This window comes from Taudactylus pleione, unplaced genomic scaffold (genome assembly GCF_031769625.1).
Source record: "Taudactylus pleione unplaced genomic scaffold, aTauple2 ptg000317l, whole genome shotgun sequence".
In the NCBI taxonomy this organism is placed as follows: Eukaryota; Metazoa; Chordata; class Amphibia; order Anura; family Myobatrachidae; genus Taudactylus; species Taudactylus pleione.
In genome coordinates this window covers 3,105,438-3,118,993 of record NW_028284718.1, presented here as the reverse complement: position 1 = coordinate 3,118,993, position 13,556 = coordinate 3,105,438, and positions in this window count along the sequence as shown.

Genomic DNA, 13,556 nt, shown 5'->3' with positions numbered 1-13,556 from the left:
TAACCTTCCCCTCAGGCAGCCTAACTCTAACCATAAAAATGTTAAAATAACATTTTTTAAAAAGTGTCGACCATTTGTGTGTCGACCATTTGAACCTATCAACCTTTTGTATCTATCAAACTTATCGACCTTTTGTACCTATCAAACTTGTGTCAGTCGACCTTTTGTTGATGTTTTATTTTGTAACTGTCAATGCATCTTGTAAATGCACATCTTGAAAATGTACAAGAATCTGCAAAGAGCATTCTTAGGTGCAATTTGCATGATTATTGTTAACTGTATTAGTTCCATGTCAACAAAGTTAAAATGACACTTTCTTACCAACCATTTAATTTAGTACAACTTGTCCTTTTGCTCCTAAAACTATGTTTCCAGGAACAATAAACAGAGCCTCGTTTAAATATTACATTTGTCATAATTGTAAGGGGGCAATGTAACAGACATTTCTTGTGTACATTATACTAGAATTCTGGACCTGTCGTTTGTTCGGTCACAAACACACAAAATGCATAAAAAACATGATCTGTAGGGTACCTATAGCAGAAATTGTTTTATCATTTTTGGATTGTGGGAGGGAACCCACGGAAGCATGGGGAGAATATACAAAGTCCACGTAATTAGCACTCGTACCCTCCCTCTCAAAAATGATATGTGTCAATAAATAATGACATAATAATATTATATCATGCACATAAAAATGCAGCTACCAAATACTGGATAGCTAAATGTAATTAAAAAAAACACAACTTGAAAATAAAGAACCTTTTTGGGTAGCACAGTACTGTGTATCATTAGAGTAGAACTAAAAAAAAACAATGAACCAGAATCAATAAAAAAATTAACAATAAAGTACCAGATAAAGTACCAACCAATCAGTCGTTAACTGTCAATTTTTAGACACAGCCTGCAAAATTATAGCTAGAAGCTGATTGTTTAGTACTTTATCCCTCTCCACTTTATTTCTGTCCAGGCTTTGATAAATCTCCCACAAGGGAGAAGTGGTGATAACAAAAAAGCTGGAGAAATGGTTTATCACTGGTGGTGGAAAGCAATTGTGTAGTGTCTGTGCTGCACAAATTATTCTGTGCCCTACACTTTATGGCCCCGGGCTCCTTTTAGGGGCATATTCAATTAAGCGTGAAAAGTCGGAAAGGTTTCGCCTGCCGTACTTTTTTGCCGACTTCGTGTGTTTTGGAGGTGAAAACTTTTTGTGCGCGGCCCAGCTATTCACCCTATTCAATTCCAAAGGATGTGAAAACGGGACCCAGCGAAACTCAAACAGGCGAAAATAACTGTCAGATTTGGGGAAATCAGCCTGACACCCCCCAACACATGCAATAACAATGGGGATCAATGTTGATGCCCCCGAATAGCCCCACTGAAGCTATTTGGGGTACTTAAATGCTCTCAATAGCTGTTAATTATTGTCTTTTCACAAGTGGTGAAGAATAGCATTTAGCAGGTTTTTTTGGAGAAAATTTGGGGTACATGAAAATAAGTGCAAATATGGTTAAAATTGCAAAAGAGAAGTTTTAAAAAACATAAAAAATGCACCTCCAGCAAGCATCTGCAATCAAAAAAACACATTCCCCATACTTGCAGACCCCCCAAAAGCTTATTTCACTAGTTTTTAAGTTTGTACCCCAACTTTGTTTTTTTTCACCCCCTTTTCAATGTATTTTTTGGGGTGTTCTTCAATTTTATTTAGGATTTTTTTGACACAGGTAACCTTTGGTGGGCTGTCCCAAGGGTGCAGGGTGGTTTCCCCACCTTTGCACCCCAAAACCGCAATTCTAGACTTTTTTCCACCTGGTTTCATAGGCAAATATTTTTCGCCTATATCAATGCATTGACTTTCCACGTAGGCGAAAAGTCTTTGGAATTGAATACGGGATAAGTTTTCACCTGGTGAAATTATGTATTTGGTGAAACTTTTTCGGCGACAACGGCTTATCGCAGCTAATTGAATATGCCCTTTACAGTAGTCTGTGAACTCATAAGTAATAGGGAGTACACATGCAACTTAAACAATAGGTTTGGGTATGGGATGCCAGCGCTCGGGATCCTGGCGGTCAAAATCCTGATGCTTGCATCCCGACAGAGTTAGGATACCAACACCTGTCGGTCTGTATCCTAACCTTTCCCCTCTCCCTACCCCTAACCCTCCCTCCACGGTGCCTAAACCTAACCTCCTCCTTCTAGTGCCTAAACCAAACCTCTGCCTACCCACACACTAAACCGAACCCTCCCCTCTTAGTGCCTAACCCTAAGCCTCCCCTAAGTGCCTAACCCTCCCCCTAACCCAGATACTTACCTTCAGGATGCCAGCGATCAGAATGCCGGCGCTGGGATTCTGACAGGTTTTGGGATTCCGGCACCGGTATTCTAAGCGCTGGCATCCCGACCGTCGGGATATTGACCGTATCCCCTACGATATTGGTTTGAAAAAATGTGTGTAAATTTGCAATGCATTTTATTTATACAAATAAATGAATAATGTTATCAACGTGTGTAGCAAGACATACATATTTTTTCTTAAATAAGCAATAAGATTAAAAGATTTTTCAACCAAACATTTTTTCTTTGCAGAACATACAATAGGAAGTGATGGACAGAATAAAAGCTGCAACAAAATTATTAGTATTGTCAGTGTGCCCGTTTCCTTCAGGTAAATTCTAGGTGTTTGGGACTTGGAAATTGATGCAAATATCTGATTTGTCAAGAGGCAAATAGGCCTGGGATTACTTCATTCAGATTGTGTAATATTAATTACCTTAGAGTCTAGTCTCTGTATACTGTTAGCAACAACACAAAATAGTCACGTGTCAGATGTAGGCTTGTGTGCTGTCTGTAGTGATTGAATGAGCTTTTATTCATTTTCATCTAAAGAAGAAGTTACACATAGCAACCAATCAGGTTCTAGCTACCATTTAGCCAGTACATTCTATAACATGATAGCTAGAATCGGATTGGTTGCTATGGGAAACTTCTTCACCTGATCTCTTTAGAAGGTTTGTTATGTCTCACCCTAAGTTAGTTAACAGTAATCACATGCATATTCAAAGGGTTAATACCGCCTGTCCTATCATGCAAAAAGTTAATACAGTCAAGCTTTAAACAAGGTTAGCATGGACTAGCTCTAATGTGTAAAGGTGCCCACACACATGGCGATATTTTACACGATTTGGCCGATTTTGACGAATCGTGACGACGAATCGGGTAAAAAAAGTACAAATCACGAGCACGATGCCGATGCGCGTCCCCGCTCGTCGTACATCGCATCTTCTGATCTGCCGTGCTGTAGGGCAGATTAGCCAATCTGGGATACAATGCATTGGCTGCAAGATGGATCTTTAGTCAGATTGGACATTTTTAACTCCAAATCGTGATCACGACGGCAAGGGAGCTCCCGTGAAAGTTCATGAGGAAATTGGCCATAAAATCGTATCGTGAGCACATCGGTATATGTGTGGGCACCATAAGAGGCCATTTGGTTCATTAGAGTAACAAGGACAAATCTTATTTACATTTTATATTTAATATAACAAGGTACAGGGCATAGGATATAATAAAAAGATCATATAACAATTGCAATACAAAGTACAGTACAGATACAGTCATAAGCAAAACACAATATAATCTGTATGCTGGAAGCCAGACATAAATAAAATGGATAGTCCCTTTAATTGACAAATTGCTACTTTATCCACAGGGTATATAAACATTTTCTCCTGTGAGGGCAATCCAGGGGAAATGTAGCTGCCAATGCGGGGACTAAAGGTCTACTAGGTATCAACCAAAGTGGATTAAACAATAGTGAAAACATTTTTCATTCTTTACTCTGATGACTCACACAGAAATAATTTTCCCATCAGTACATTAGGCATAACCTCCTGCACATTCTATAAGGACAAGATATTCTATTGGTTTTAAAAAGGTGGAGCAAGCATAATATACATAGGAATATTAAGATTAAGGGACATATGTACTAACAATCGCAATATTTTTAATTGCACATCACTTTCGGAATAATACTTTTTTACATGATTATCCTAAATATAACTCACAGGGATAGTGATAGCGCTAACTGCTGTCTCTGCGAGTTACGTCCCTTGCAGTCTCTCACAAGACTCCGCCTCAGAATCTGACTCTGCGCATGCGCACAGTGTCAGTTTCCAGAGCTGAATGTAGGCTACATGAGAGGGATCCATAGGCATAAAACATTTTATGCCATGGAGTAGCCAAAAGAAATAAACTACGAAAAGCTTTGCTTTTCAGAGTGTGGTACATAGCTGTCAGACTGCAGTGGAATGGATTTCTGTGAAGTCTCCTGCATTAGGCTTGTTACATAGCCAGGATATAGGACCGGCGCAATACGCTCTGCCGGCCCTGAACAGTAGGGAGACCAGGCTGGAGAGGCACTGCTGCTGCCTTCTCCAATTGCCAGGTGCCTGCTGAGATTTTGTTACCAGCGGGCGCCCGGTGGATCCTTCCCTGCAGCCGGAAGCGGGAACTCACTCTTGAGCTCCACCTTCCGGCTTCCACAGTGGGTGTTGGGAGAGGTCATGACATCTCTCCCACTGTGCCGAACGCAAGGAGCTGTCGGACGGTGGCAGGTACAGGAACAGGGCTTCAGGTAAGTACAGTTAGTGTGTGTCCAGGGGCGTATTTATAATGGGTGCAGGGTGTGCAGGGCACATGGGCCCCTGGGTCCAGGGGGAGCCCGCCCCGCCCCTGTATATGTCTGTGTGTATTTAATTTGGAAGGGGCACTACTTGTGTGGGCATTGTATAAGGGACATTACTACAGTGGGCATTGTATAGGGGCATTACTACAGTGGGTATTGTATAGGGCCAGGGGCATAACTAGCCCTAGGAGGCCCCATAGCAAAACTTTCATGGGCAACAGTAGGTCCCCGCCCCCCCTTAATTCACCACCACCCGCACTCTTTCCCCCCACCCTGCACCCTCCTCAATTCCCTCCCCTCAACTAACCTGATCAATGGTCACGCTGTGCAGGGCACCTCCTCTCTCGGTCAGCTCCATCTATCCTCACTGTATCAGTCAATGAGGAGAGTCAGAGGTGGAGCCGACCAGGAGGACACGACCATGGAGGCGGGGGCTACGACCACAGAGCAGGTAAGTCGAGGAGAGGGGAGTGAGGAGGGTGTGGGGAGGAGTGCGAAGGGGGGAGACGCGGACCGAGGCCTGGCATCATAGGTGCAGGGGGAGGTCCGGGCTCCAGGTTGGTCTGGGCCCTATAGCAGCTGCACCCCCTGCATCTATGGTAGTTATGCCACTGATAGGGGCACTACTACTGTGGGCATTGTATAAGGGGTACTACTACTGTGGGCATTGTATAGGGGACACTACTACTGTGGGCATTGTATAAGGTGTAATACTACTGTGGGCATTGTATAGGGGACAATACTACTGTGGACATTGTATAGGGGGCACTGCTACTGTGAGCATTGCATAAGGGTCAAGGCTTTTGGCGCACGCTATCCCTTTATATAAAAATGGGAGAGAAGGCACAAATACATAGTTAGCAGAGGAGCACCAAATGCCCTAGCACCAGCCCTGCCAGTATACATAAAATTATGCAAAACTGCAGTTTCTGCATAGTTTTATGAAAAATCGATCGTGATAAATAGGCCCCATAGTGCACAAAATACTTGTGCCAATTAAAAAATTTAAATCCCCAAGTGTGACAAGTAATGTAAACACAGCCTTTATGTCTATTAAAGCAATTAACGTGGTTTATTTTGTCCCAATTCTGCAGGTGTCGATGTTGGGTCATATGTCCAAAGTAGTGGTAACTAGGAGCCAACACCCTTAGATGGTTAGTGAGGTTAGGTGGTAAAGGTCATATACTGCTATCAGGTGAAAGAGAAATAAAATCAATGAATGATTAGAGATAACAGTCTGTAGGCAACACATTTGGGGCCTAATTCTGAGCCAGACACATCTGCAGACACTTTTACGTCCAGCAAAGCGCGATCCATCAGTGTACGTACGGATCAGAACATCCACTATTAAGTGTCCGTCTATGTGTGTATGCATAGTGCGCAAATGCACAGCTTGCAAATATCTGCAGGGTATGTCTACATTTGGACATGCATCTGACTCAGAATCAGGCCCTTGTTGTGCTAAAAATACTATAAGATAAAATGAGTAATGGGAATTGAGTGACAGTATGTAATAGGAGTGGGGGCGCCGAAAGGGGGGTACTATTTACCGGGATCCGGGCTTCCTGAGGGGCCCTGTGGGGGCCGGGTCTGGTGCCCCCCCCCTTCTCCCTCCCTCACAGCAGCCCAGCACACAGCGTGTGCTGAGCTGCAGTGGGAGACTGCTCTCTGCTGCTGAGCAACAACCACAGCAGTCACCTATGCCTGTGGGGGGGAGCGATCACACTGATTGTGCCCCCCCTGGCTTTGCGCCGGGCTGAGGGGCTCACAGCATCCCCCTCCCCAGCATGCAGTGCCACTTCGCGGCACTGCAAAAGTGTGTTGTTGGGGGGGGTTTGCTGAAGGGGGCGTGGCCACGGCTACCACGATTAGGCCACGCTCCCTCTTCACCTGGGCCCGGCAGGGCTCTCTACACCCCTGAATAGGAGATGATTGACAGTAAAGAATGGAAAAGGCACAACTGGTATGTGGTATGAGAGTGGGGTGGGTAGGAGTTATGAGAGTGGTGTGGGTAGAAGTAGGAAATGGGTAAGCAGTAAGAGGTAAAGGAGGGGGATAGAAGGGGGAGGGAGGTTATGAAAAATAGATGGAGAAAACTATTATTTGAGGATGAAGGAGAGGGGGACAGGTTTAAAAGATTGTCTAGGTGTGGCAGTAGTGAGAGTATTAAGGGGTAAAGAAGGCACAGGTCCTGGTATATATACAGTATGTATGTGTTGTTCCACATCTAATAATTACAATGGTGGTATAGTTTGATAGTGAGGAGTGGGCTAGACAGGGTAAAGACTTGTAGATGTGTTTGGAAATAGTTAATAATTGTAGTGTTATTCAGGTATGGACATGATAGAAATCAGCCATTTATAACATACAGATGTGTCCACATACATCTATCCTTTGTGCGCTATAATTCGCAATACACATAACACGTGAGGGCTGTGTGACTTAGTAGCGCTGAGCACCTTTTCGTGAGACTTTTTCCCCTTACAGTATGTCTCATTCACAAAGCAAATAGGCACAAGCAGCTTATGCTGATTAAAATGATATGCAGCATGTCTATATTCTGTGTGCAATTGCGGGTGTATCTGTATGAGAAATGCTGCGTTACAGTGTTACAGCCGCTGACACTGTAATGTAGCATATTGCATGCTGATAGAGCTGCAGTCACACACAGAATATAGGCATACAGCATAAGACGCATTTTATGGGAAAAAGTCACACGAAAAGACGATCTGCACTACCGAGTCGCACCACAGCATGGTACGACTAGAAAGGCTGTTTAACCCCAAGGAGGCTAGATGTATGTGGACACATCTGTAAGAGGGCTGATGTGAAGCTGAATGTACGCCTGTTGGCATACACAAGCAGGGGCATAGAGAGCTGGCCCTAGCCTCATTACTATCAGGGGCATGGTCTAATTGCAGAAGGCATGGCCACGCCCCTTTAGAAAAAAAATGAAATAAAATACTGGAGCTGCGCGCAGGGGAGGTGCAAGCTGAGAGCCCCTGAGCCCGGTGCAAATCCAGTCTCCCTGGTCTCCCACTGCATGTGTGCTGGGCTGCTGACAGGAAAGAGGGAGGGGGATCAGCGTCAGAAACGGGTCCCTCCAACAAGCCCAGGCTTGGGTAATTAGTACCCACTCCATCCCTCTCGGTGCCCCTGTACAAGAGTACAGACAATGCAAAGTCAAACGAGTTTCAGTCACACACCCACTTACTAGTAAAGAGGCGTGTTGAAAGACATAGGTGCCTGTTGTCAGATGTATCTTTTACACTAAGTATAATGTAATTGTTTCTACAGTGTCTGTCCATACTTGTCCACATAAAAGAAACATTGCAGTTCCGCCTTTTGAACCATTCATAAATGACCCATATTAGTTTATTTGCAAAACATCATAGTTGAACATACATAAAATTGTCACTTTTTGGTGTGCAGAATAGGAAACAATGTTTCATTGTGTTTCTATTTATGGCCTATCAGCACTTTGTATCTCATGAAAACAAAAAATATAAAAGAATGATTTTCAGGTTTCCTGAATATGTTCTGTCTTTCCTTCCATGAAACATTGTTTCATTTTATAGCCTACAGCATACGTAATGTAACAATGCTAATACTAAATTGGGCATTTGTTGTTACTTGCCCAATTCTTTAGCATCACCAAATGTATCACTTCCTGTAGTATCATCATTATCATTCCCTCAAGCTAGACGCCTCCTGATTTCTCAGTTCCTTAATGGAAATTCCAATGAGCTAATTATGACTTAAAGAAAACATGTTGCCATGTTCCTCCCCAGTTTTTTACAGATTTCTCTGTAACCCCAAAGAGAGCATTTTAACATAGTAAGCTCTCTATATGCAGTGTTTACTCACCAGCCAGGATTTCTCGGCTTCCTTAGCTGACCCAGGCCCCCATTAGTAGGCCCATAGACAGGCCCAGTATCTGTATTTGTCCCACCCCCCTATCGGTACATCTGCACTTAACCATATGGGGTACGATCGTAGCCAGCTGGGCATACGGTGACATGGTTGCATTCCATGCCACGTGTCTGCTGATGTGTCTACCAGTGACATATGCAGAACAGATCTCCTTATTCTCTGGCCCCTGTCTGGCCCCTGTCTGTGACTGCCGACATCACTACCAAAATCAGTCCACAGAATGCAGTGGGGTGCATGTGCTAAAAACTAAAAGTGCAAAGGGGGAACTTAGTTTCCCTTTGAGCACTGTGATGCTGATCTCTGCTGCACTTTGCTTTAGGAGGGAGAGGCAATGTCTTGTTGGGGGTAATGGAGGGTGCTCTATTGGGGGGGTATGGGGTGATGAAACCCCCAAAAGTATTACTACTTGGGCGGAAACATTTTTACAAGTATATAGTGACACATGGGGGTTACTAATCCCAGGGGACCTATGGACATGGTGGGTGGGGAAGGTTCGTGTCACCAGCTACCTATCAGCACTTGGTGGGTAATGCCGCTAGGGATCTGTTGCTGCTGGGGAATTTATTGACACTGGGGGCAGGAGGTAATTTTACAATGGGGGCCTTTGGACACAGTGGGGGGTGTAATACACCCCTTAGGAGTATTTTTTTATATAAAATATTTAAATATCTTTTTTTTTAAATATGTTCTAGACTTGTTTCATTTTATAAAAAACTAAAAATTTCTCACCATTTTGTTAGTTAGGGTTAGGCATTGGGCCAGGGCTCCGAGAGCCTCAACCTGGCAAAACTAAATCGGCCACAATGTCAGGTTTAACTTTGAGGAGAAACCTGCATTGGTAAATTCCTTGTATAACTTTGAGGAGTTATTGGGTCACTGGGCCCAATGCACATCTGCAAGAAGAGAGCGAGTTATGTGGCAGGTAGCAGTTAATGCGGTGAATTCTATTGGCCATTTAAAACGCAACAAGCATCAGTGTGTGAAACGTTTTTCAGACATCAAGCGCCGTGTCAAATCCAAGATGGCCCTGGAACGGCACTCTACTCTGAGCACTGGAAGATGGTCACCTGTGGAGGTGAATTATAATGAGTATAAGGAACGGGTCAAGGAAAAATGATGCTGTAGGAACTGGTGCCAGGAGTTAACGTGCATGCCATAGTGCACCACACGCTTGTGTCTTCTTTTATAGGCATCATAACTAAGGCCCTGATTCAGAGCCGGACGCTCTGACCAGAGCGTTCGCTCTGAATCAGGGCCCACCTCCATTAATATGGAGCGTCCTCCTGGACGCTCGTATAGCTGTGGGTCACCACCCACAGCATATACGAGCGTGCAAAATGATGGTCGCGATGGTCTTGACCATCGCGACCATCGGAACTGCGAGTAAAAGCCGGCGGTTGGGTTTTTCAACCGCAAGGCCAGGAGTGATTTTGGCTCTATCAGAGCCAAAATCACTCCCACTGACATCACTAGTGATGTCAGTGGGGCCGGCTTCAGACGGTAGGCGTTCCCTTGGGAACGCCTCCGTCTGGCAGCCACCCCCCCAGCACGCCCACCAAAGGGGGCGTGCTGTCAGTCACCATCGACAGCACGCCCCCTTTGATGAGACACTCCGAGCGAAGGAAAGTCCTTCGCTCGTCGGGTCTCGCGCATGCGCACGATGGAGCTCCCTCCGTCGTGCGCATGCGCAGTGGCGACCATCGACCCACTTGCGAGCGGACAGCCGCTTGCGAGCGGGTCTGAATGACCCCTTAAGTTCCTACCAATGGAATGTTTTTTAATAGTCTATGTATTTAGGGATTTTTCTGTTGATTATAAGTCGTTTTTCAATCCGACTGTTAGTAAATGAGAGAATTCTGTAGTGGCCTATGCAAAAGCATCGATGTTTGATCACCTATAAATACACCAACAATCCAAAATCGACCTTTAGTAAATATACCGTTATATGTTCTTTGTTCATTAACAGTGGGTTAACAAAGGGTTAACACAGTCTGTCCTACCATGCAAGGAGTTAATGCAGTCAAGTTTATAACAAGGGCCCTGATTCAGAGCCGTTCGTTAACAGAAGTACGCTCGTTGCGTTCCGATGTTGAGTAACCGCGCATGCGTCGGTGTAACACTGCGCATGTGCGTATGGCAGATTGCGAGCTTTTTTTGTCTCGTTCGTCAAATAGCGTACAGGAAGTGACATGTCAAATGTGATTGACAGAACAGGGCGTTTTTGGGCGTTGACGGGGGTGGAGATGGAAAAACGCAGGCGTGGCGAGGCGTTTTTGGGGCGTACATACATTAGCAGATGCGAACGTCAAATGTGTTCGTACCAACTCATACGTCACTGGATGATCCTCTTTCCCTTCAAAATGCTCGCACAGCACATCCAGGGTCTGGATTACTCGACCACATTGGCGATGGCCTTCTCCTCCATCCCGGCACTCCACGATGTTGCATCGATTAATCACGGCTTGTCCGAAAATCAATTAGTGTTGGATTGAAAACCGGCTTGGTATGTGTTTTGAAATCAGTTTTTTGGGTTAGCACAAAACCGTACGCAGGTGGAAATCATAGCTGCTAATGTCAGGATTACACAATCAATTTGCGTACATTTGTGGGGGTTTATTTTTGGGTTAATATTTGGTTTTTGGCCTATTGTAACAATAGTGACATCATGTTTGTGTTTTTTTGGCCATTTTGCTTTTGCCTGGTGATTTAGCATCCTTAGGTAAATTTTTAAACGTTCCTTAAAGAGCCCTTTTTTTTTCTCATGTAAAATGTTGGTTGTGCGCGTTTTGCCTTGTGGGCCAGGATTAAATGTAAACCATTTTTACAATAATGTCAGAATGCAAAGTTGTACATTTTTGGCAATTTTATTGCTATAAAAAATCAATTTCATGCACATTTTTAACACAAACATTTTTTTCAGTGTTAATTCCAAACATTTTAATAATTGTGCAAACATAAAAGTTATGGTAACGTAAAGTTAAAAATTAAAAACAATTCACAAGAAAGGAGAGGGAAGTTTTGGCCAGAAAGGCATATGGGGCAAGCACAGAAGGAGTGTGGGAAAAGTAGCTAGTGCAGTCAACGTTTTTTCCCCCGTTTGGCAGGGGGAGGGTGGGCGCCAGACCGGGTCCGGGATGTCATCGGGCTGGCCTGTCCAGAGGCAGATGTTGTGGCCTCTGGACTAGGCACAGGGCTAGGCACATTTGGAGGATTGGCTGATGTGCGAGAGGTGGAGGATCCTGATGTTCCGGCAGGAAGGGAGGTCGGCTCCACCATGTGCTGGCGAACGAGCTGCTCCAGGGCATTGGCGATGCGGATGTTGGCCCTGGTATTTTCCGCCAGGGCCTGACCAATGGTCACGTTGGCCGCAGCATTTTGCTCCAGGGCCTCAGCCACCCGTACCAGACTGGTGTCCATCCTCTGCAGAATCTCCGTATGGAAATCCGATTTAAAATTGAGTTCTGTGAGGAGGGACACTGCCTGCGAGGGGGATTGCCCAGGACTGGCTTCTGCAGGGTCCTCAGTCGGATGTACTGGTTCCTCCCCTGCAGAGCCTGCAGAAATTCTGCGGCCAAGGCTCCCCTCTGGAGCAGACTCATCCGCCTGTGTCTCTGTTGATAAAATGAGAAAAGAGTCACATTAGAATCTACATATTGGCACATTAACATTTCAGAGTTGGTGACATCACAATATTTACCTTGGACAACATGAGGAGCCGCAAAGTCTGGCATGTCCGTATCCATGTTGGACACGCCAAACACCTCCACAGCCTGCACACACCCCTGTGCCAGCTCTTTTAAATCATTCAACTCCAATGACACAGGGGTGGGACCCCCACCTGTCCCCCTTGCATGCCTAGCCCTGTCAGCCATTTTTTGTTTCAGGCGATATTTGAAGTCTTGCCATCTGTGGGTGAAAAAGTAGCCATTATTCATGCATTCTTTCCTCCAGTTTTTTTGGGTGGTCAAGTTTTTACTTACCGCCGTTTCACATCCCGGGCTAGACGGACAAAATCACCCACCCTATTGACTGCAACGGCTACCTCCTCCCACATTCTCCACTTCTGGCTTGCACTCATATTCCTGTCTGCCTGTGGCAGGATGTCCACACACTTCTGAACCAAAACCTCCATCTCCTTTCTTGTAAATTGTGGCTGCCTTTTCTTTTTGCCAGCTTTGGCCGGAATACTGGGCCCAGCAGCCTCTTCCATGTCATCCTCCTCACCTATTTGTTTAAACGTTGAGAATTGTAAACTTCACAACTTGCACTATATTATGTTTCAAATTAATCATTGTTTCCAAATGCCTGAAATACTTACCGCCAGACTGTTGTCCATTGTTTCCCTGGTCTGTAACCATGTCTTAGCTCAAAACAAGAAATACACCAGAACTTTTTGTTTGGCTCGTGACGTATTTATACATGCGTCCTTATTTTTCGGCCGCATCATTGATTGTGCGTTCCTATGATCCCTCCTTAATTTGTGCGGGAAACTAAACACTATTTATGGCTTGGGGCGTCTCGAGTCGAGGTGGCGTTTGTTGATTGTTGGAGGTTACGTTGGTCGGAGTTGATTGTTGGAGGGTTTTGGAGTTGGCGTTGGTGGGAGTTGTTTTTTGGGGCTAAATTTCTTTAATTTTTTTCCGTTCGCTTTTTTTCTGGTGGTTGTGTTTTTGGCGTTTCTTTATTTGGTAAGTTTTTGGCAGTCTAACTTTTGTTCAATTTGTGTCTCCTTCTTTTCCTGAATTTTGGAACGTTAATTTTTCGTAATTTCTTCTTTGTTAGGTTTTTTTTTGGCTCTGCCCCAACGACCTTTTGATCCGGAAACTTATATATTATCTATTGGTAAGTTTATTTTTTCACTTGGTTATTAAATGTTCATGTTTGTATTTTCGCAACTTTGTTTGACCTTACACTTGTAACCTTTGTTTTGATTAGT